This window comes from Coregonus lavaretus (genome assembly GCF_964263955.1).
Source record: "Coregonus lavaretus genome assembly, contig: HAP1_SCAFFOLD_410, whole genome shotgun sequence".
Classification (NCBI taxonomy): domain Eukaryota; kingdom Metazoa; phylum Chordata; class Actinopteri; order Salmoniformes; family Salmonidae; genus Coregonus; species Coregonus lavaretus.
In genome coordinates, this window is record NW_028161218.1 from 67506 (window position 1) to 91656 (window position 24151).

Sequence of the window (24151 nt, forward strand, 5' to 3'; positions counted from 1 at the left end):
GGATATGGCCATATACGAAACAGACTGCTTCTTTTTGGACAGCTTTATTTTTAGACTTTCAAATATAAAAACACAGAGGTTGCAGGAAGACACAGTCAAGGACAAGAAAAGTAAAGTCCATAACAGAGAACATGCTAGCTGTACCACTAGAGATCCTGGTTCGAATCCAGGCTCTATCGTAGCCGGCCGCAACCGGGAGACCGCACAATTGGCACAGTGTCATACAGGGTAGGGGAGGGAATGGATGGCAGGGATGTAGCTCAGTTGGTAGAGCATGGCGTTTGCAACGCCAGGGTTGTGGGTTCGTTTCCCACGGGGGGCCAGTATGAAAAAATTTAATAAAAATGTATGCACTCACTAACTGTAAGTCGCTCTGGATAAGAGCTTAAATGACCAAAAAAAGAACGTCAATAAAACTGGGAATCCCACACCCTCCCTTCAGCTGCAGCTGTTGGAACACAAGCGTCTCTGGGGGAGCAGGGAACTCGTCCTAGCCAAGCCTTTTAGAACAGAAAGGACAAGTGACCGCCCAATCCACTAGATGGCCCCACCAATGATCAATGTTTAGAAATGAAAGACTTCACATTCAGTCACACAATTGGAAAACTGATTTAAATCATGGGAAAAATGGAGTGTTCCTGTCAGCCTGTGAATGAGTTGAATAGAAGGTTGTCCAGTTTAACTGCTGCTTTGGTAATAGCCTTGACCTCTATGGCAGCTGTTATATCTGGGATGACTGAAGACCTGATGATAGGAGCCTCTGCTTTATAGTCCTGCAATTTATCCCACAGACAGCACCATGTACCAAAAAGTCATAATACTGTATGTCAAACAGTCATAATAACAGTCACCTTTAATATCAATAATATTAAATGTAATTTGTTGGATCAGAATCAGGGTTGTGTTCATTAGGCACCCCGTAACAAAATATTAAGAAGCCGGCAGCCACCGGCTTTGATCAATGCTCAATGTTAAATTCAAGTCTTTCTACCATCACATCTAAGCCAATATGACAACAATTTAAATGTAACTTCGCCAATCAACTTGAATGGAAGTACACAACGCACCCCCACCTCTCGTCATGTTCCGTTCAGCCTTTACTGAATGTTCCAACTTCAATTAGTTATTCTCAATTATGCTTTAAGATACAAATGTCAAATATATGTCAACAATCCTTCTTCCAAAGGACCCATCTGTGGATTAAATGTCATGAAAATCTATATTTGTTCAAGTTTCAGGAGGAATAGCTTCATAATAGCTACAATAATGTGGCATACAAGACTGTGACTTTCTAGCTAATTTTCCTTTCTCAATTAGATCATGTTCCCTCTTTCAGAACCTATTCATAATCCACTTCCCTGCCAGTGATAAGCATATCCATAACATGATGCTGCCACCACGATACTTTAAAATACAAAAGGAATCAACATCATTGCATTTACTCCATATTACCGGCCTGTATGACCAGTGGTGTAAAGTATTTAAGTAAAAATACTTTAAAGTACTATTTAAGTAGTTTTATGGGGGTTATCTGCGCTTTACTTTCACTACATTCCTAAAGTAAATATTGTACTTTTTACTCCATACCTTTTCCTTGACACCCAAAAGTACTCGTTACATTTTTAAATGCTTAGCAGGACAGAAATATTGTCAAATTCACGCACTTATCAATAGAACTGTTAGGCCTACTGCTGCTAGGTAGCTCTCTCTCTGCTCTTCCCCTCCCCTCTGTTTGTCCTTGATTGCAGGAGTGAAGTCTGGTGTGCGGGAGTCAGGGTTCCAGCTGCAGCTCATTCACCATAATCACCTCAGCCCTTTAAGACCCGGTCAAACTTGCCACTCATCGTCAGATCATAGTCAAGACAACCATGTTAGTCTCGCTGCCGACTCAACCTGTCTGTTTTCGCTCTTGTGTTTTTGGCCTGTCTATTTACTTTTTCTCCTGTGCCACAGATATTTGGAACCTGACTCCTGCCTCCGCTTCACTCCTGCCACCACCATCCTGCTCTCCACTATCGGACCTCTCCTTTGGACTCACCACGGACACTAGGACATTACGGTACCACACCTGCCCTGACCTGGATCTGTTACCCTCCCTGTAACCTGGACTTGCTCTTCCCCATTTATTGGAAACCTGGACTATTGAACATTATAATAAACCTGTTAAAACTTCTCTGGCTTGGTGTACTTGTCTGCATTTGGGTTCTATCCAGTTAAATCATAACAGTATGATCTGACCAATATGAACCCAGCAGACAGTAGCTCGGATACCACACCAGAGTGCACTCAAATTTGGACTGCCATAGCCAACCAGGGCATTTTACTTGGCCAACATGATACCCTGTTTAAGACGATTGCTGAGGACAGTCAGGTGCTGCTTAATCAGGTTCAATTACTCACCAATCAAGTGTCTGCCCTTACTACCCCTTCAGCCCAGATCAGAGAGCCCTTTGTTCCTGCTCCAGAGCGCTATGACGGGAACATGGGAACCTGTGGCGATTTTTTGACTCAATGCTCGTTAGTGTTTGAACAACAGCCCCTCACCTACGCCTCAGAAAGAGCCCGTATTGCCTACCTTATCAACTCTACTAGCGGTTCCGCTCGTGCCTGGGGATCCGCGGTCTGGGAGAGTCAGTCGGACATTTGCAACGCTTACGTTGCCTTCACCACTGAGATGAGGAAGGTTTTTGACCACCCCATACGAGGCAAGGAGGCTGCGAAACGGTTGTTTTCTCTTCAGCAGGGGGCTCGCAGTGTGGCGGAGATGGCAGTGGAGTTTCGGACTTTAGCGGCAGTGAGTGGTTGGAATGACGAGGCATTACAAGGAGTGTTCATCAATGCTTTGTCTGAGACTTTAAAAGATGAATTGGTGTCATATGATGAATCGCCTACGCTGGATAATCTTATTTCACTCACCATCAGGTTGGATAATCGGATTCGGGAGCGCCGCCGGGAGAGGAGTGTTAGTTCCAAGCAACCTGTCTGTCGTCAACAAACTCTTCCCCGCATCTTCCCTACGGAGAAAGCCGGGTCTTCCCGAGTCGATACGAGGAGCACTGAACCCGAAGCCATGGAGGTGGGTCGTGCACGGTTGTCCTCAGAGGAGCGTGCACGTCGTATTCAGGCTCGGGTCTGCCTGTGGAGAGGCTGGTCATTTCGTTCCTTCCTGCCCAGTTCGTCCGGGAAAAGGGCCGGCTCATCATTAATGGGAGAAGTTTTGGTGAGCCGAGCAGCGGATTCTTCCTCTTCTCCCCGCATTCTGCTCCAGGCATCCCTCCAGTGGCAGTCCCAGAATTTCTCTGTTAGTGCGCTGGTTGACTCTGGTGCCGACGAAAGCTTTTTGGATAGAGAGTGGGCTCAACAAATGGATTTGGAGACTGTTCCTATGGACTGTCCGCTGCAGGCTAAGGGTCTAAATGGACAATTGTTGACCCGTATTACCCATCAGACTGTTCCTGTTTGTCTTAGAGTGTCGGGAAATCATCAGGAGAACATTCAATTCCATATTATCGACTGCCCACAGACCCCCCTGGTCCTTGGTATCCCCTGGCTCATAAGACACAATCCACACATTGATTGGGTGACAGGTAGAATTGTTTCATGGAGCACATTTTGTCATGTGAATTGCTTGTGTTCTGCTCAGACTCCTGCCAGTACTGTGCCTCAACCTCCACTGGAGTCCATGGATCTTTCTGCTGTCCCTGATGTGTATCATGACCTGGCATCCGTTTTCTGCAAACACAGAGCTACTTCCCTTCCTCCTCACCGGCCTTACGACTGCGCCATTGACCTCCAGCCAGGAGCCCCGCTCCCCAGCAGTCGCCTGTACAATCTCTCCCGCCCGGAGACGGAGGCTATGGAGAACTACATTCGGGACTCCTTGGGGGCAGGTATTATTCGTCCTTCCTCGTCACCGGTAGGAGTGGGATTCTTTTTTGTTGCTAAAAAGGATAAGACCCTCAGACCCTGTATTGATTACCGTGGACTTAACAACATCACCATTAAGAACAAGTATTCTCTGCCTTTGATTAATTCTGCTTTTCCCCTCCTTCATGGTGCTACCATCTTTACGAAACTGGATCTACGAAATGCGTATCACCTGGTGCGCATTCGTAAAGGTGATGAATGGAAGACTGCCTTCAACACATCCTTGGGACATTTTGAGTATCTGGTCATGCCTTTTGGTTTGTCTAATGCCCCTGCTATTTTTCAGGCACTCGTGAATGATGTCCTTCGGGACATGTTGAATCGTTTTGTTTTTGTCTATCTGGATGATATCCTGAGTCCTCCCAGGAACATGAACTACATGTGCGCCAGGTGTTGCAAAGGTTGTTGGAGAACAAACTATTTGTGAAGATGGAGAAATGTGAATTTCATGTGTCTGAGACCTCTTTTTTGGGTTACATAATCGCTCAGGGGGAGTTGCGGATGGACCCAGCTAAGATCTCTGCAGTCACGGACTGGCCAGCCCCCTCCACCCGCAAACAACTTCAACGATTCCTGGGGTTTGCGAACTTCTACAGGAGGTTCATCAAGGACTACAGCCGCATTGCGGCACCACTCACCGCTCTCACCTCCATCTCACTACCGTTCGCTTGGAATGAAGGGGCCGAATCAGCGTTCGAAGAACTGAAACATCGCTTCGCCTCGGCTCCCATTCTGATGCAGCCGGACCCAGACCGCCAGTTTGTCGTGGAGGTGGATGCATCCGACACTGGGGTAGGTGCGGTTTTGTCACAACGTTTTCCTGAAGATAACAAGCTGCATCCCTGTGCTTTTCTTTCACGGAAGCTTTCTCAGGCAGAGAGGAATTATGATGTTGGCAATCGTGAACTGCTCGCCGTTAAGCTGGCTCTCGAGGAGTGGCGGCATTGGTTGGAGGGGGCGGAACAACCCTTCATCGTTTGGACGGATCACAAGCATCTGGCATACATCCAGTCAGCTAAGCAGCTCAATCCCCGTCAAGCCAGGTGGGCACTATTTTTTGGGAGATTCAATTTTTCTCTGTCTTACCGTCCTGGGTCACGCAACGTCAAGCCTGACGCCCTGTCTCGTGTTCATTCTGCTGTTCAGGGACGGCTTGTTCAATAGGGCGATATGGGCGACGCACTGCCAAACGGGAAAAGGAAGGGATTTTTTTTCTAATCAATTATAAAAAATTAAAAAAATACAAATAAAAAAAATATATATAAATTTATAAAAAATTATATCACGGCAACAGCAGTTATCAGTGTTCACGTCTGATCTGCCAGCCACTAAATGTCAAATCAGGCTAAAGTCGTGCTTCAAATGGCCCCGCCCGTTTTTTGGGCGATTTCAGTCAGGTTGAAAATCGCCCAGAAGTCTCTCATAGCCTGTCATGTAAAATCTATTTGTTTCACATTTCAAAGCTTTCAATACATTCTCTATGGGTGTCTGTGGGCTTGCACTTACGCGCTTTCGTCATACATAACGTAACCACGAATGAACGTAACTAAGAAAAGACCAGGTAGCAGCCTCAATCAATTCACTACTACTATCAAAATGGCTAGGCTTCAGTCCAACTCGATTGTGTCTTTGAAAGAAGTTCCTTTTTGTCGGCGAACAAATGAAGATAAATTGGCAACGAAACAATTAGGACCTCCCAGACCAAATTTAATAATTCAACAGGTTTCTACTAAAGCCGGAAAGTCCTACACCCGAGGATTTTCCAAAAATTGGTACGAACTAAAAAAGACTGCCACTCACTCAACTGGATGACGAGGGATACAGGCTAGCTGTCCGCCGCCACAACGATGAGGTTAGTGTTGATAATCACAAGTTTACTGGATGTGAATATGGTGTAATAAAGGCAGTTTATTCAGAGGTAAATATATCTGGAATCGCGTTCACGGACCCGTTCGTCAAACTCTTAGGGAGCTATAAATTAAGCCCCATTACTTACCATATCAGATAAGAGAAATTGCTGCAGCTACATATATTTTACATCCTGGCCCTACATAGTTCACTATTTGCATCACTTACCAAAATATTACATGTGGTCATATATGCTTGGAAAGTGGAGATGCCATAGAACGTCAAAAAAGTAAACATTGCTGGAGACACATTGCCGTTTTGGAGAAGACATCGCATTTGCTAGCGAAGAGATTTGTTGTGGCAAATGAACTTGGGCTGGGAATTGCCAGGAACCTCACGATAAGATATATGCATCAGCATTGCGAGTCTCATGATTCTATACGTATTGCGATTCGATACTGTGATTTTATTGCGCACCATATGTCTGTTGCAGAGGGATCAGAAAGCCATGAGAACGAGTTTTGATCAGTCATGGAAATAAAAGTGCTGAAAACAAATTTGCTCCCAATGTGAAAAGATTGAGAACAAGCTATGAAGGAACAATAATGGTGTTTTGGTGCAGGTACAGCCAACTAGCGCTAAAATATTGCGATATTGTCAATACAGTATATCGTAAAGTATCACTATGTAACTCGATTTCTTTCACCCCAATCCCTCAAATTAACGGTAAATAACTGAATTGTTTGCCCCACATTTAGCTAAGATGATTAGCTAGCCAGCTAAAATGTTTTATTTAGTTAGCAGTCGCATCTACAATAGTTTACTGTCAATAACATGTCTCCAAAAATGACGTGGTGTCTCCAATTGTGTTGACATTTTACAATTGCAATGCGCATCCATGAGTATCCACTTTCTGTAGCTCAGCTGGTAGAGCATGGTGCTTGTAACGCCAAGGTAGTGGGTTCGATCCCCGGGACCACCCATACACAAAAATGTATGCACGCATGACTGTAAGTCGCTTTGGATAAAAGCGTCTGCTAAATGGCATATTATTATTATTATTATTATTATTATTATTATCTGAAGAGAGCCCCGAAACATTGTGTGCAGACATTTTATGCAATAAATGAAGTAGGTTCAATCTAGTAGTTCTGATCTTCTGATTGGTCCTGATGAGTTGGGCGAGGTCCCCTGCAGGCTACTGTCACTGTTGCATTGGCTCTGAGTCGGGTTCTCTGTCTTCAAATGTTCAGCCTAAGAGAGGGGATTTTTGTGTGTGTGTGTTTAACAGTGATGATGTGTGTGTGTGTGTGTGTGTGTGTGTGTGTGTGTCCTCAGAGCAAGAACTCGTGAGTTGGAAGAACTGAGAGGCCTATGGCGTGGGTGTTGTCCTTGGCCACCTGCTGACAAGGCTGACAAGATAGGACCCTTTTGTCCATTGTTATTGGATAGGAACAGAACTTATAACCAGCTCCTGACCTAAATAGATCTTAGCACAACATTTTACTCAACATATCATATTCCATATTCACTATAACAAATATATTTACTACGACATTAGCAAGAACCACCACATCCTCAGCCGGCTAATCCAGTGTGTGAAGTTTTGCGGAGTGTTTGAGTTAGCTTTGCGAGGCAAAGATGAAACTGAGGGCTCCACCAACCCTGGTAAGCCAACACTTTTGAGGTCAGTCAATAAATGCTTCTGGTATTGACTTATATGCTGCCCCTGTCTTCATGTTGTTGCTGGACATATCTTTTTTTAAATGTGTGTAGGTCACCTAAATCATCAGAAAAATTGCCCCTCCTGAGAATTTTTTCAGGAGCCGCCACTGCTGCTGTTGATACTGGTAGTAACCCTGAACCCATCTTGCCTCCTACCTGCAGTATTGCGGCCATTACATGTGACATCGAAGGGATTGTTAGACAGGCTCAACATCATCAAGCTGACCCTGGGAGCGGTCCTCCTAACCGGTTGTTTGTCCCTGAGTCTGTTCGCTCCCAGGTACTTCAGTGGGCTCACTCGTCTCCCCTTACCTGTCACCCTGGAGTTACTCGGACCCTTGACTTTGTGCGACGGAAGTTCCTGTGGCCCAGGATGGAGGCGGACACTCGAGCCTTCATTGCTGCTTGTACGGTCTGTGCACGAAGTAAGAACTCCACCCAGGCCAGCGCTGGTCATCTACGACCTCTGCCTATACCCAGCCGGCCCTGGTCCCACATTGCTTTGGATTTTGTCACTGGACTTCCCCCCTCGTCTGGAAAGACTGTCATTCTTACTGTGATTGATCGTTTTTCTAAGTTTGCTCATTTTTTGGCCCTACCTAAACTGCCCACTGCCAGAGAGACGGCTGATATTTTGGTTGAACATGTGTTCCGCTGTCATGGTCTGCCCACTGATATTGTCTCCGACAGGGGTCCCCAGTTTGTCTCCCAGGTATGGAAAGCTTTCTGTAAAGCTTTGGGCATCACATCCAGCCTGTCCTCTGGATATCACCCCCAGACCAACGGGCAAGCCGAGAGAGCGAACCAGGAGATGGAGACCGCTCTCCGCTGTGTCACAGGGTCTAACCCTGGGTCTTGGAGCTCCATGCTCCCCTGGGTGGAATATGCTCATAACACCTTGACTAACGCTTCCTCTGGTTTGTCTCCCTTTCTGTGTGCTCTGGGTTATCAACCTCCCCTGTTCCCTTCTCAAGAGAGGGAACTGGCGGTACCCTCGGTGCAGTCCCACATGCGCCGCTGCTTCAAGGTCTGGAGGAAGGCCAGGGTAGCTCTGTCCCGAGCTTCGGCGTACATGCAGAGGCAAGCCAACCGTCACCGGTCCCAGGCTCCCGGTTACTCTCCTGGTCAAGAGGTATGGCTTAAGTCACGTGATCTTCCATTGAAAGTAGAATCTAAGAAGATGGCGCCGCGTTTTATAGGACCGTTCAAGATACTGTCTATTGTTAACCCCTGCGTGGTTAAGCTACAGCTTCCTGCCTCCCTACGGGTTCATTCCACTTTTCATGTATCCCAGATCAAGCCTGTGTCTGTCAGCCCTCTGTGCCCGCCCTCTCGTCCCCCTCCTCCGCCCAGGATCGTGGGTGCGGGTCCTGTCTACACTGTCCGGCGACTTCTGGATGTTCGCCGCCGGGGTCGTGGTTTCCATTACCTGGTGGATTGGGAGGGTTATGGTCCTGAGGAACGTTCCTGGGTGCCCAGGAGCTTCATTGTGGATCCTGCTCTGGTCCGTGAATTTCATCGGTCACATCCCGATAAACCCTGTCGGCCGCCAGGTGGCGTCCGTAGAGGGGGGGGTACTGTTAGGCCTACTGCTGCTAGGTAGCTCTCTCTCTGCTCTTCCCCTCCCCTCTGTTTGTCCTTGAGTGAAGTCTGGTGTGCGGGAGTCAGGGTTCCAGCTGCAGCTCATTCACCATAATCACCTCAGCCCTTTAAGACCCGGTCAAACTTGCCACTCATCGTCAGATCATAGTCAAGACAACCATGTTAGTCTCGCTGCCGACTCAACCTGTCTGTTTTCGCTCTTGTGTTTTTGGCCTGTCTATTTACTTTTTCTCCTGTGCCACAGATATTTGGAACCTGACTCCTGCCTCCGCTTCACTCCTGCCACCACCATCCTGCTCTCCACTATCGGACCTCTCCTTTGGACTCACCACGGACACTAGGACATTACGGTACCACACCTGCCCTGACCTGGATCTGTTACCCTCCCTGTAACCTGGACTTGCTCTTCCCCATTTATTGGAAACCTGGACTATTGAACATTATAATAAACCTGTTAAAACTTCTCTGGCTTGGTGTACTTGTCTGCATTTGGGTTCTATCCAGTTAAATCATAACAAGAACATCCCTGGTCATCCCTACTGCCTCTGATCTGGCAGAGTCACAAAACACACATGCTTCGTTTGTAAATTATGTCTGAGTGTGCCCCTGGCTATCTGTAAATATATATATATATATACACAGTGGGGAGAACAAGTCTTTGATACACTGCCGATTTTGCAGGTTTTCCTACTTACAAAGCATGTAGAGGTCTGTCATTTTTATCATAGGTACACTTCAGACGGAATCTAAAACAAAAATCCAGAAAATCACATTGAATGATTTTTAAGTAATTCATTTGCGTTTTATTGCATGACATAAGTATTTGACACATCAGAAAAGCAGAACTTAATATTTGGTACAGAAACCTTTGTTTGCAATTACAGATATCATACGTTTCCTGTAGGTCTTGACCAGGTTTGCACACACTGCAGCAGGGATTTTGGCCCACTCCTCCATACCTTCTCCAGATCCTTCAGGTTTCGGAGATGTCGCTGGGCAATACGGACTTTCAGCTCCCTCCAAAGATTTTCTATTGGGTTCAGGTCTGGAGACTGGCTAGGCCACTCCAGGACCTTGAGATGCTTTTTACGGAGCCACTCCTTAGTTGCCCTGGCTGTGTGTTTCGGGTCGTTGTCATGCTGGAAGACCCAGCCATGACCCATCTTCAATGCTCTTACTGAGGGAAGGAGGTTGTTGGCCAAGATCTCGCGATACATGGCCCCATCCATCCTCCCCTCAATATGGTGCAGTCATCCTGTCCCCTTTGCAGAAAAGCATCCCCAAAGAATTATGTTTCCACCTCCATGCTTCACGGTTGAGATGGTGTTCTTGGGGTTGTACTCATCCTTCTTCTTCCTCCAAACACGGCGAGTGGAGTTTAGACCAAAAAGCTATATTTTTGTCTCATCAGACCACATGACCTTCTCCCATTCCTCCTCTGGATCATCCAGATGGTCATTGGCAAACTTCAGACGGGCCTGGACATGCGCTGGCTTGAGCAGGGGGACTTACGTGCTCTGCAGGATTTTAATCCATGACGGAGTAGTGTGTTACTAATGGTTTTCTTTGAGACTGTGGTCCCAGCTCTCTTCAGGTCATTGAACAGGTCCTGCCGTGTAGTTCTGGGCTGATCCCTCACCTTCCTCATGATCATTGATGCCCCACGAGGTGAGATCTTGCATGGAGCCCCAGACCGAGGGTGATTGACAGTCATCTTGAACTTCTTCCATTTTCTAATAATTGCGCCAACAGTTGTTGCCTTCTCATCAAGCTGCTTGCCTATTGTCCTGTAGCCCATCCCAGCCTTGTGCAGGTCTACAATTGTATCCCTGATGTCCTTACACAGCTCTCTGGTCTTGGCCATTGTGGAGAGGTTGGAGTCTGTTTGATTGAGTGTGTGGACTTGTGTCTTTTAAACAGTTAACGAGTTCAAACAGGTGCAGTTAATACAGGTAATGAGTGGAGAACAGGAGGGCTTCTTAAAGAAAAACTAACAGGTCTGTGAGAGCCGGAATTCTTACTGGTTGGTAGGTGATCAAATACTCATGTCATGCAATAAAATGCAAATTAATTACTTAAAAATCATACAATGTGATTTTCTGGATTTTTGTGTACCTATGATAACAATTACAGACCTCTACATGCTTTGTAAGTAGGAAAACCTGCAAAATCGTCAGTGTATCAAATACTTGTTCTCCCCACTGTATATATATATATACAGTGGGGAAAAAAAGTATTTAGTCAGCCACCAATTGTGCAAGTTCTCCCACTTAAAAAGATGAGAGAGGCCTGTAATTTTCATCATAGGTACACGTCAACTATGACAGACAAAATGAGAATAAAAAATCCAGAAAATCACATTGTAGGATTTTTAATGAATTTATTAGCAAATTATGGTGGAAAATAAGTATTTGGTCAATAACAAAAGTGTCTCAATACTTTGTTATATACCCTTTGTTGGCAATGACATGGGTCAAACGTTTTCTGTAAGTCTTCACAAGGTTTTCACACACTGTTGCTGGTATTTTGGCCCATTCCTCCATGCAGATCTCCTCTAGAGCAGTGATGTTTTGGGGCTGTCGCTGGGCAACACGGACTTTCAACTCCCTCCAAAGATTTTCTATGGGGTTGAGATCTGGAGACTGGCTAGGCCACTCCAGGACCTTGAAATGCTTCTTACGAAGCCACTCCTTCATTGCCCGGGCGGTGTTTGGGATCATTGTCATGCTGTAAGACCCAGCCACATTTCATCTTCAATGCCCTTGCTGATGGAAGGAGGTTTTCACTCAAAATCTCACGATACATGGCCCCATTCATTCTTTCCTTTACACGGATCAGTCGTCCTAGTCCCTTTGCAGAAAAACAGCCCCAAAGCATGATGTTTCCACCCCCATGCTTCACAGTAGGTATGGTGTTCTTTGGATGCAACTCAGCATTCTTTGTACTCCAAACACGACGAGTTGAGTTTTTACCAAAAAGTTATATTTTGGTTTCATCTGACCATATGACATTCTCCCAATCCTCTTCTGGATCATCCAAATGCACTCTAGACAACTTCAGACGGGCCTGGACATGTACTGGCTTAAGAAGGGGGACACGTCTGGCACTGCAGGATTTGAGTCCCTGGCGGCGTAGTGTGTTACTGATGGTAGGCTTTGTTACTTTGGTCCCAGCTCTCTGCAGGTCATTCACTAGGTCCCCCCGTGTGGTTCTGGGATTTTTGCTCACCGTTCTTGTGATCATTTTGACCCCACGGGGTGAGATCTTGCGTGGAGCCCCAGATCGAGGGAGATTATCAGTGGTCTTGTATGTCTTCCATTTCCTAATAATTGCTCCCACAGTTGATTTCTTCAAACCAAGCTGCTTACCTATTGCAGATTCAGTCTTCCCAGCCTGGTGCAGGTCTACAATTTTGTTTCTGGTGTCCTTTGACAGCTCTTTGGTCTTGGCCATAGTGGAGTTTGGAGTGTGACTGTTTGAGGTTGTGGACAGGTGTCTTTTATACTGATAACAAGTTCAAACAGGTGCCATTAAAACAGGTAACGAGTGGAGGACAGAGGAGCCTCTTAAAGAAGAAGTTACAGGTCTGTGAGAGCCAGAAATCTTGCTTGTTTGTAGGTGACCAAATACTTATTTTCCACCATAATTTGCAAATAAATTCATAAAATATCCTACAATGTGATTTTCAGGATTTTTTTTCCTCAATTTGTCTGTCATAGTTGACGTGTACCTATGATGAAAATTACAGGCCTCTATCATCTTTTTAAGTGGGAGAACTTGCACAATTGGTGGCTGACTAAATACTTTTTTCCGCCACTGTATGTATATATATATATATATATATATATATATATATATATATATATATATATATATATATACAGTTGAAGTCGGAATTTTACATACACTTAGGTTGGAGTCATTAAAACTCGTTTTTCAACCACTCCACAAAATGTATTGTTAACAAACTATGGCTTTGGCAAGTCGGTTAGGACATCTACTTTGTGCATACAGATTATTTCACTTATAATTCACTGTATCACAATTCCAGTGGGTCAAAGTTTACATACACTAAGTTAACTGTGCCTTTAAACAACTTGGAAATGTCCAGAAAAGGATGTCATGGCGTTAGAAGCTTCTGATAGCCTAATTGACATCATTTGAGTCAGCTGTGGATGTATTTCAAGGCCTACCTTCAAACTCAGTGCCTCTTTGCTTGACATCATGGGAAAATCAAAGGAAATCAGCCAAAACCTCAGAAAAAAATGGTAAACCTCCACAAGTCTGGTTCATCCTTGGGAGCAATTTCCAAATGCCTAAAGGTACCACGTTCATCTGTACAAACAATAGTATGCAAGTATAAACACCATGGGACCACGCAGCCATCGTTCCGCTCAGGAAGGAGACGCATTCTGTCTCCTAGAGATGAACGTACTTTGGTGCGAAAAGTTCAAATCAATCCCAGAACAACAGTAAAGGACCTTGTATAGATGCTGGAGGAAACAGGTACAAAAGTGTCTATATCCACAGTAAAACAAGTCCTATGTCGACATAACCTGAAAGGCCGCTCAGCAAGGAAGAAGCCACTGCTCCAAAACCGCCATAAAAAAGCCAGACTACGGTTTGCAACTGCACATGGGGACAAAGATCGTACTTTTTGGTCTGATGAAACAAAAATAGAACTGTTTGGCCATAATGACCATTGTTATCTTTGGATGAAAAAGGGTGAGCCTTGCAAGACGAAGAACACCATCCCAACAGTGAAGCACAGGGGTGCTTTGCTGCAGGAGGGACTGGTGCACTTCACAAAATAGATGGCATCAAGTCAAGGTATTGGAGTGGCCATCACAAATCCCTGACCTCAATCCTGTGGAAAATTTGTGGGCAGAACTGAAAACGTGTGTGAGAGCAAGGAGGCCTACAAACATGACTCAGCTCTGTCAGGAGGAATGGGCCAAAATTCACCCAACATATTGTGGGAAGCTTGTGGAAGGCTACCCGAAACGTTTGTCCCAAGTTAAACAATTTAAAGGCAATGGTACCAAATACTAATTGAGTTTATGTAAACTTCTGACCCACTGGGAATGTGATGAAATAAATAAAAGCTGAAATAAATAATTCTCTCTACTATTATTCTGCCATTTCACATTTTTTAAAGTGGTGATCCTAACTGACCTAAGACAGGGAATTTTTACTAGGGTTAATTTTTATTTTATTTTTTTATTTCACCTTTATTTAACCAGGTAAGTCAGTTGAGAACAGGTTCTCATTTACAACTGCGACCTGGCCGAGACAAAGCAAAGTAGTGCAACAAAAACAACACAGAGTTACATATGGGGTAAAAAAAAACATAAAGTCAGAGATACAACAGAAAATATATATACAGTGTGTGCAAATGTAGCAAGTTATGGAGGTAAGGCAATAAATAGGCTATAGTGCAGAATAATTACAATAGTATTAACACTGGAATGCTAGATGTGCAAGAGATTATGTGCAAATAGAGATACTGGGGTGCAAAAGAGCAAATTAAATAACAATATAGGGATGAGGTAGTTGGGTGGGCTAATTTCAGATGGGCTGTGTACAGGTGCAGTGATCGGTAAGGTGCTCTGACAACTGATGCTTAAAGTTATTGAGGGAGATAAGAGTCTCCAGCTTCAGAGATTTTTGCAATTCGTTCCAGTCATTGGCAGCAGAGAACTGGAAGGAATGGCGGCCAAAGGAGGTGTTGGCTTTGGGAATGACCAGTGAGATATACCTGCTGGAGCGCAGACTACGGGTGGGTGCTGCTATGGTGACCAATGAGCTAAGATAAGGCGGGGATTTGCCTATCAGTGATTTATAGATGGCCTGGAGCCAGTGGGTTTGACGACGAACATGTAGTGAGGACCAGCCAACAAGAGCGTACAGGTCACAGTGGTGGGTAGTGTATGGGGCTTTGGAGACAAAACGGATGGCACTGTGATAGACTACATCCAATTTGCTGAGTAGAGTGTTGGAGGCTATTTTATAAATGACATCGCCGAAGTCAAGGATCGGTAGGATAGTCAGTTTTACGAGGGCATGTTTGGCAGCATGAGTGAAGGAGGCTTTGTTGCGAAATAGGAAGCCGATTCTAGATTTAACTTTGGATTGGAGATTCTTTATGTGAGTCTGGAAGTTGAGTTTACAGTCTAACCAGACACCTAGATATTTGTAGTTGTCCACATACTCTAGGTCAGACCCGTCGAGAGTGGTGATTCTAGTCGGGTGGGCGGGTGCTAGCAGCGTTCGATTGAAAAGCATGCATTTAGTTTTACTAGTGTTTAAGAGCAGTTGAAGGCTACTGAAGGATTGTTGTATGGCATTGAAGCTCGTTTGGAGGTTTGTTAACACAGTGTCCAATGAAGGGCCAGATGTATACAAAATGGTGTCGTCTGCGTAGAGGTGGATCTGAGAGTCACCAGCAGCAAGAGCGACATCATTGATATACACGGAGAAAAGTGTCGGCCCAAGAATTGAACCCTGTGGCACCCCCATAGAGACTGACATAGGTCCAGACAACAGGCCCTCCGATTTGACACACTGAACTCTATCTGAGAAGTAGTTGGTGAACCAGGCGAGGCAGTCATTTGAGAAACCAAGGCTATTTAGTCTGCCAATAAGAATGCGGTGGTTAACAGAGTCGAAAGCCTTGGCCAGGTCGATGAAGACGGCTGCACAGTACTGTCTATTATCAATCGCGGTTATAATATCGTTTAGGACCTTGAGCGTGGCTGAAGTGCACCCGTGACCAGCTCGGAAACCAGATTGCATAGCGGAGAAGGTACGGTGGTATTCGAAATGGTCGATGATCTGTTTATTAACTTGGCTTTCGAATACTTTCGAAAGGCAGGGCAGGATGGATATAGGTCTGTAGCAGTTTGGATCTAGAGTGTCACCCCCTTTGAAGAGGGGGATGACCGCGGCAGCTTTCCAATCTCTGGGGATCTCAGACGTTATGAAAGAGAGGTTGAACAGACTAGTAATAGGGGTTGCGACAATTTCGGCGGCTAGTTTTAGGAAGAAAGGGTCCAGATTGTCTAGCCCAGCTGATTTGTAGGGGTCCAGATTTTGCAGCGCTTTCAAAACATCAGCTGTCTGAATTTGTGTGAAGGAGAAGCGGGGGGGGCATGGGCAAGTTGCAGCAGAGGGTGCAGAGTTGGTGGCCGGGTTAGTGGTAGCCAGATGGAAAGCATGGCCAGCTGTAGCAAAATGCTTGTTGAAATTCTCGATTATTGTAGATTTATCGGTGGTGATAGTGTTTCCTAGCCTCAGTGCAGTGGGCAGCTGGGAGGAAGTGCTCTTATTCTCCATGGACTTTACAGTGTCCCAAAACTTTTTGGAGTTAGTGCTACAGGATGCAAATTTCTGTTTGAAAAAGTTAGCCTTTGCTTTCCTGACTGCTTGTGTATATTGGTTCCTAACTTCCCTGAAAAGTTGCATATCGCGGGGGCTATTTGATGCTAATGCTGTACGCCACAGGATGTTTTTGTGCTGGTCAAGGGCAGTCAAGTCTGAGGAGAACCAGGGGCTATATCGGTTCTTAGTTCTGTATTTTTTGAATGGGGCATGTTTATTTAAGATTGAGAGGAAATTATTTTTAAGGAACAACCAGGCATCCTCTACTGACGGAATGAGATCTATATCCATCCAGGATACCTGGGCCAGGTCAATTAGGAAGGCCTCCTCGCTAAAGTGTTTTAGGGAGCGTTTGACAGTGATGAGGGGTGGTTGTTTGACCGCGGACCCGTTACGGACGCAGGCAATAAGGCAGTGATCGCTGAGATCCTGGTTGAAGACAGCTGAGCTGTATTTAGAGGGTATGTTAGTCAGGATGATATCTATGAGGGTACCCATGTTTAAGGATTTAGGGTTGTACCTGGTAGGTTCGTTGATAATTTGCGTGAGGTTGAGGGCATCTAGTTTAGATTGTAGGACGGCTGGGGTGTTAAGCATATCCCAGTTTAGGTCACCAAGCAGTACGAACTCTGAGGATAGATGGGGGGCAAGCAATTCACATATGGTGTCCAGGGCACAGCTGGGGGCTGAGGGGGGTCTGTAGCAAGCGGCAACAGTGAGAGACTTATTTCTGGAAAGGTGGATTTTTAGAAGTAAAAGCTCAAACTGTTTGGGCACAGACCTGGATAGTATGATAGAGCTCTGCAGGCTATCTCTACAGTAGATTGCAACTCCACCCCCTTTGGCAGTTCTATCTAGACGGAAAATGTTATAGTTGGGGATGGAAATTTCAGAATTTTTGGTGGCCTTCCTGAGCCAGGATTCAGACACTGCTAGAACATCAGGGTTGGCAGAGTGTGCTAACGCAGTGAATAACTCAAACTTAGGAAGTAGACTTCTGATATTTATGTGCAAGAAACCAAGACTTTTGCGATTACAGAAGTCAACAAATGATAGCTCCTGGGGAGTAGGAGTGATACTGGGGGCTACAGGGCCTGGGTTAGCCTCTACATCACCAGAGGAACAGAGGAGGACTAGAATAAGGATACGGCTAAAGGCTTTAAGAACTGGTCTTCTAGTGCGTTGGGTATATAGAATAAAGGGGACAGATTTCCGGGTGTTATAGAAAAGATTCAGGGCATTATGTACAGACAAGGATATGGAAGGACATGAGTAAAGTGGAGGCAAACCTAAGCGTTGGGTAACACTGAAAGAGATAGTATCTCTAAAGGCATCAATTGAATCGGTCTCTGAGTGTATTGGTGGAGGGACAAAAGAGCTAACTAAGGCAGGTTTAGCTAGGCTGGGGGGTCTACAGTGATATAGTACAATTAGAAATAACCGAAACAACAATAAACTAACCATGTTTGGGCTGAGGCTAAACATAAACAGGATGTAGTACCGTAAAAAGGAACAGTCCAGCAGATATCAGCTGTATAGCTGAGTTATCATAAGGTCCGGTGGTAAAGCACTAGTGAGTAAGAGGCTACGGCTAGCGTGTGCTACGTCCGTTTTGTTGTAGCCAGCTGGTAGCGAAGAATCCGGAGTTAAAGGTCCAGTGATTCCGCCGGAAAAACTGATATGTTCTGGGTCGATAACGCGCAGTGCTGACTGGCCGAATATCCGGTGATCAAAGTCCAGTGATTAAAATTAATCCCGCGGAAAAATATCAAATGTTCTGCGTGAAATACTGCTAGCTGTGGCTAATAGCAAGTAGCTAGTCCAGTAGCTAGTTCAGTTTAGTGAGTAAGCGTGTGCTAGCGGGCCAGGGCTAGCAGATGGATGGAATCTTCGTGGTTACGTCGTAACCACATCAGACGATTTCGTCGGCAGACCAGTCGTGTAGGATCGGCGGGGCTCCGTGTCAATACTATGTGGTCCCGTCCAGTTGATAGAGAGGTAGATAGCCGGGAGATGGGCCTAGCTCAGGTTGATTAGCCAGACCACAGCGTCCGTTTTGTTGTAGCCAGCTGGTGGCGATGAATCCGGAGTTAAAGGTCCAGTGAATCAGTGATTCCGCGGAAAAACTGATATGTTCTGGGTCGATAACGCGCTGTGCAGACTGGCCGAATATCCGGTGATCTATGTCCAGTGATTAAAATTAATCCCGCGGAAAAAAAATCCAATGTTCTAGATGAAAACACCGCTAGCTGTGGCTAATAGCAAATAGCAAGTAGCTAGTTAGCTGGCTAGCTAGTTTCAACTGGAGATTCTAGCTTCTAGATAAAGGTAAGTCAATAATAGAACCCGTTCCACATTGAGTGAGGTGGGTTGCAGGAAAGTATATCTTGTAGAAGGATGAAAAGTCTGATAGGGAAATATGTACGAAAAATGTACGAAAATAGGGTATTTACAGGCTATTTACAGACAGACGATAAAAACACAACTGCACTACCTCACCATCTTGGAAACTCAGGAATTGTGGAAAACTGAGTTTAAATGTATTTGGCTAAGTTGCATGTAAACTTCCGACTTCAACTATACATGGTGCCGTCTGGTTTGCTTAAAATAAGACATTTGAAATGATTAATACTTTTACTTTTGATACTTAAGTATATTTTAGAAATTACATTTAATCCACTCCAAATAATCAATTATGTTTGCAACAAGGCTGTTAAGTAGTACTGCAAGACAATATTTTTGGCATATATAAAAAACTACAAAGTTGGGTCAAATCCAATCCAACACAACAAAGAGTGAAACACTTTTCAAGTATAGTGGTGGCAGCATCATCTTATGGGTATGCTTGCCGTTGGCAGGGAGTGGGCAGTTTGTCAGGATTCAATTAAATATGAAAGGAGCAAAGCCCAGGTAAAAAGTTAACAGCCTCAGTCTTCTGAAAACCCTGGGATAGTTTTATTTTTCAGCGAGACAATTACACAAATGTTTTTGCCAAAGATGCCAAAATGGATTTCGTAGAGGTGTCTCAGTCCTGACTTAAATTTGCTTAAAAATCAGAAACAAGGCTTGAATATTGCAATCCATCAATGATTCCCAACAAAATATATTGAGCTTGAGCAATGTTAACAAAAACAATGGATATATGTAACCCTAAGAGTTGTGCAAAGTTGGTAAAATCTTATTCACAGCTGTAATGGCTGCTAAATGTGCTTCCACCAAATATTAACTCAAATTATGATATTTCAGTTATTTTTTCTTAATTTTGTAAGTTTTATAACCTTTTCACTTAGTAAATGTTAAGTAGGTTGTGTAGATCTGTGGGAAAAATAATACAATTTAATATTGTTTCTGATTAAAATTTAAGACAGCAAAATGTGAAAAATAAGTTAAAGGGGTGTCACGATCGTCGTATTGAACAGACCAAGGCGCAGCGTGATGAACGAACATGTTTAACTTTATTATCTTTAGTGATAATAGAACACAATCAACAAAACAAGAAACGACTCGTGAAGTCCACGGTAACAATGACCGAACACGGAACAAAAACCCACAAACACAAAGTGAAACACAGACAGTTAAATATGGCTCCCAATCAGAGACAACCAGCCAACAGCTGACACTCGTTGCCTCTGATTGGGAGTCACTCAGTCAAACATAGAAAATGACGAACTAGAACCCCCAACATAGAAAATAAACACATAGAATGAACACACCCTGGCTCAACAAATAGAGTCCCAGAGCCAGGGTGTGACAGTACCCCCCCCTAAAGGCGCGGACTGCGACCGCGCCTAAATACGAGCAAAACAGGGGAGGGCTGGGTGGGCATTCCTCCTCGGCGGCGGTTCTGGCTCCGGGCTTGCCCACCACCCTCCAACAAACCCCCCATAGCACCCCTGGTCCGGTCTGGCCCCGCTGGCTGGAGCTGGACTGGACGTAGCAGGAGCGGTAGGCTTCAGCTCCTTAGTGGAGCAGTTGAGCGGTACCTGAATTGGCACCGATGACCCAGGCACGGGTTGTGCCAGACTGACGACGCGCACCTCTGGCTTGGTGCGTGGAGCAGCAACTGGCCGGACCGGGCTGACGATGCGCACCCTTGGCTTGGTGCGTGTTGCAGCAACGGGCCGGACCGTGCTGACGATGCGCACCCCTGGCTTGGTGCGTGGAGCCGGAACGGGCCTCACCGGACTGACGACTCGCACCTCTGGCTTGGTGCGTGGAGCCGGAACGGGCCTCACCGGACTGACGACTCGCACCCCTGGCTTGGTGCGTGGAGCCGGAACGGGCCTCACCGGACTGACGACTCGCATCCCTGGCTTGGTGCGAGTGGCAGGAACGGGCCTCACCGGACTGACGACTCGCACCCCTGGCTTGGTGCGAGTGGCAGGAACGGGTTGGACCAGGCTGACGACTCGCACCGTAGGCTTGGTGCGAGGGGCAGGCTGGACCAGGCTGACGACTCGCACCGTAGGCTTGGTGCGAGGGGCAGGAACAGGCTGGACCAGGCTGACGACTCGCACCGTAGGCTTGGTGCGAGGGGCAGGAACAGGCTGGACCGGGCTGGCGACGCACACCGTAGGCTTGGTGCGAGTGGCAGGAACAGGCCGGGCCGGGCTGGTGACGCACACCGTAGGCTTGGTGCAAGGGGCAGAAACAGGCCGGGCTGGGCTGGCGGCGTGCACCTTACACTTAGTGCGGGAAGCAGGAACGGGCCGGACCGGACTGGTGACGCACACCACTTGCTTGGTGTGAGGAGCGGGACTGGGTTTCGTCATAACCCCCCACTCCCTCAGCTGCCTACCGAGTTCCTCTCGCCATGCCTCATTTCTCACCCTTTCCCTTATCGCCTCCAAATGCTCCATCCTCTGCAACACTACCTCCTGCTCCCTCGTCGCCCCTGCCGTGTGCCCCCCCCCCCTAAAACATTTTTGGGGTTGCCTCTCGCCTGTCCGACGTTGACCCTGCTGACGCCGCTGCTCCTCTCTCCGTCGCCTCTCCACCGTCTCAATCCATGGCCGGCGATCCATCCCGGCCAGGATTTCCTCCCAGGTCCAGGACCCTTTCCCGTCCAATATCTCCTCCCATGTCCAGGCTGCCTGTTCCTGGACACGCTGCTCGGTCCTGGTACGGTGGGTTTTTCTGTCACGAACGTCAGGGAGAGACCAATGCGCAGCGTGTTGAAAGAACATGTTAACTTTATTTAATAAAGCACGAACGAAAACAACAAACGACTCGTGAAGTCCACGGTAACAATGACCGAACACGGAACAAAAACACACAAACACAAAGTGAAACACAGACAGTTAAATATGGCTCCCAATCAGAGACAACCAGCCAACAGCTGACACTCGTTGCCTCTGATTGGGAGTCACTCAGTCAAACATAGAAAATGACGAACTAGAACCCCCAACATAGAAAATAAACACATAGAATGAACACACCCTGGCTCAACAAATAGAGTCCCAGAGCCAGGGTGTGACAAGGGGGCATTCAGGGCACAGAGAGCAGTGCTGCCTATCTTTAGATCCTATCAGTATCGACACGTGCCTCAACAATGCACTTTACAAATATTTTCTCTTCGTGGTGTTTAGGGAAACGCATGTTACATCTTCGGCCGTTGTAAGAAAGATGCATTGTTAAAACACTCCTAAGCAGACATCGTGACGTATTTAATTACCCATTAAGTCATCTTCACAAAGTCTTGCACCGCCACTGAATGGAGAAGTGTAGTGTTTGTAACGCAAGATGGAGGAGAGCCTGTCTCTCATCAGAGATCGCATTTATTTAGGGAGATAGCAAAATATAACCTTTTAATTCAAGACAGGATCAATATATTGTTTCAGATGATAATAAAACATGTTTTGTTTAGTTACTTTTTCATCAACTTGTTTCTCTAATTTTATTGCAAGTCAAACTAGCTTGCAGTGCAGAGTAGCTAGCTAGCTAAAGGCTAGGTTGAAGGTAACATTGTAGCTAGCAACCTCCACCTAACAATTATAATCAAAACAAACATCATCACCATCACAATAAACTTCAACGGGAGGCAACAGTCATAATATAATTGGCTTAAAAGCCAATGTGTATTATTTAACACTACTATTAAAATACTAACTTATAGGAATGGGTAATTGTTTACAAGTTGCTAGCTATCTCATAAAGCCATCACCGAAAACCACATATTTTAATCTTCTCTGTATTGGTAACTTCCTGTTACTGGACTGAAGACGACCTAAAGTTAGAAAAATGCCAACGTATGCAGTGTCCGTCTCGCAACGGAACCTTGAACCACAAGGGGGCGTGGTGTTTTCACTCTGTTGTGGAAGTCTCAATTGAAATGCATGACATCCAGCGCAACGACACGGCTTATGGGTAATGTGAACGAGGCTTAAGTTCCTGTGAACGAGGCTTAAGTTCCATCGCTATTGATTACCGCTGGAATCCGTGTAGCGAAACAATGTAAGCTTGTGAGACTTCCAGATGGTTGTACAACCTTAAGTAACCTATGCAGTGGCATGCAAAAAAAGGCCCTTTGCGTAGCCTCTTCTAGCCTTGGCGTTTATTCCCCTTTATTGGAGAATAGCTATACTACATGTTGTTTGGATATTTGCTATACACATTTTTTTTTTATATTTGCAATACACACCTACGTATTTATTTGGACAGTGAAGCTAAGATGTTTAATTTGGCTCTATACTCCAGCATTTTGGATTTGAGATCAAACAAAACTGCGGCAACAGTACAGAATGTCACCTTTTATTTGAGGGTATTTTCATACATATCTGTTTTACCGTTTAGAAATTGTCATGGAAATTAACATCAGGGACACCTGAAGTCAATCTTAAATGAATCTTGTTCTCTTATATACTACTTACACAGACAAGTTATATTTGCATGATTTAGCTTATTCATTATTCATAATTAATTCATCATTAACGTTTGGTTCATGCATGTGACCGACCAATAGCTGAGACCTTGAAACTGAGACACCCCTTTCGGTCATCAAAACAATGTTCTGGGCGTACGGACAAATTGCTTATACTGATAGTAAGGATTCCTCCCAGGCACGATCAATCAGTCCTTTGCATGAGCCCAGTCGAATTGGTTATTAGAAAAGCTCTGTCACGGTTCAGACAGACGACCAGAGGACCACAATTGCGTCACACCAGAAAGTTTATTAAAACTTAAGGGAAAAGGGAAGTAGGGAGTGAATGAAGGCTCCAGGGGTAACAGGGATCCCGTCCAATGTGCTGGGTCTGTGCCCCCCCCAGTGGCAGCGATGCGTCCTATGAAGCCGGTGGTGGGTGGTCCAGAAGTCCTGGGGGGGGGAGACACAGACACAACAGGGCGGAATGAAACAAGGCAGCAGTACAGTTCAAGGGAAATCCAAAATACGTAGTAGCAAGGCAGAAGGCTGGTCAGAGTTACCGGGATTGAAGAGTAGTCAGGAGTCGTAATGGCAGAAGCAGGTCTGGATCTCCTGGGGCAGAAGAGTATCCAAAAATCAGGCAGGTCCGGGGTCACAAAACCAGGGTGAGCCAGAAGCGCGAGCAAACAGGTTCCGGGTGTGAGCTTTGCAGACGATCTGACACCGGAGAGCTGAAAGACAGGGCCTTAAATACTGGGAGAGGTAGTGGGTAATGCAGCGCAGCTGGCAGAGTAATTAGAGCAGAGC

The 24151-nt window shown here is 45.7% G+C and overlaps 2 long non-coding RNA genes across 2 annotated transcripts; both read left to right on the forward strand.

The window, feature by feature from the left end:
- The first annotated feature begins 1689 nt into the window (after positions 1–1689).
- LOC311121012 lies at positions 1690–2173 on the forward strand. The gene is made up of 2 exons (XR_014612221.1): positions 1690–1870; positions 1954–2173. It is a non-coding gene; the product is annotated as an uncharacterized lncRNA (long non-coding RNA).
- A 6988-nt stretch (positions 2174–9161) lies between these two features.
- LOC311121013 lies at positions 9162–9566 on the forward strand. Its single transcript, XR_014612222.1, has 2 exons — positions 9162–9263; positions 9347–9566. It is a non-coding gene; the product is annotated as an uncharacterized lncRNA (long non-coding RNA).
- Positions 9567–24151: the final 14585 nt, after the last annotated feature.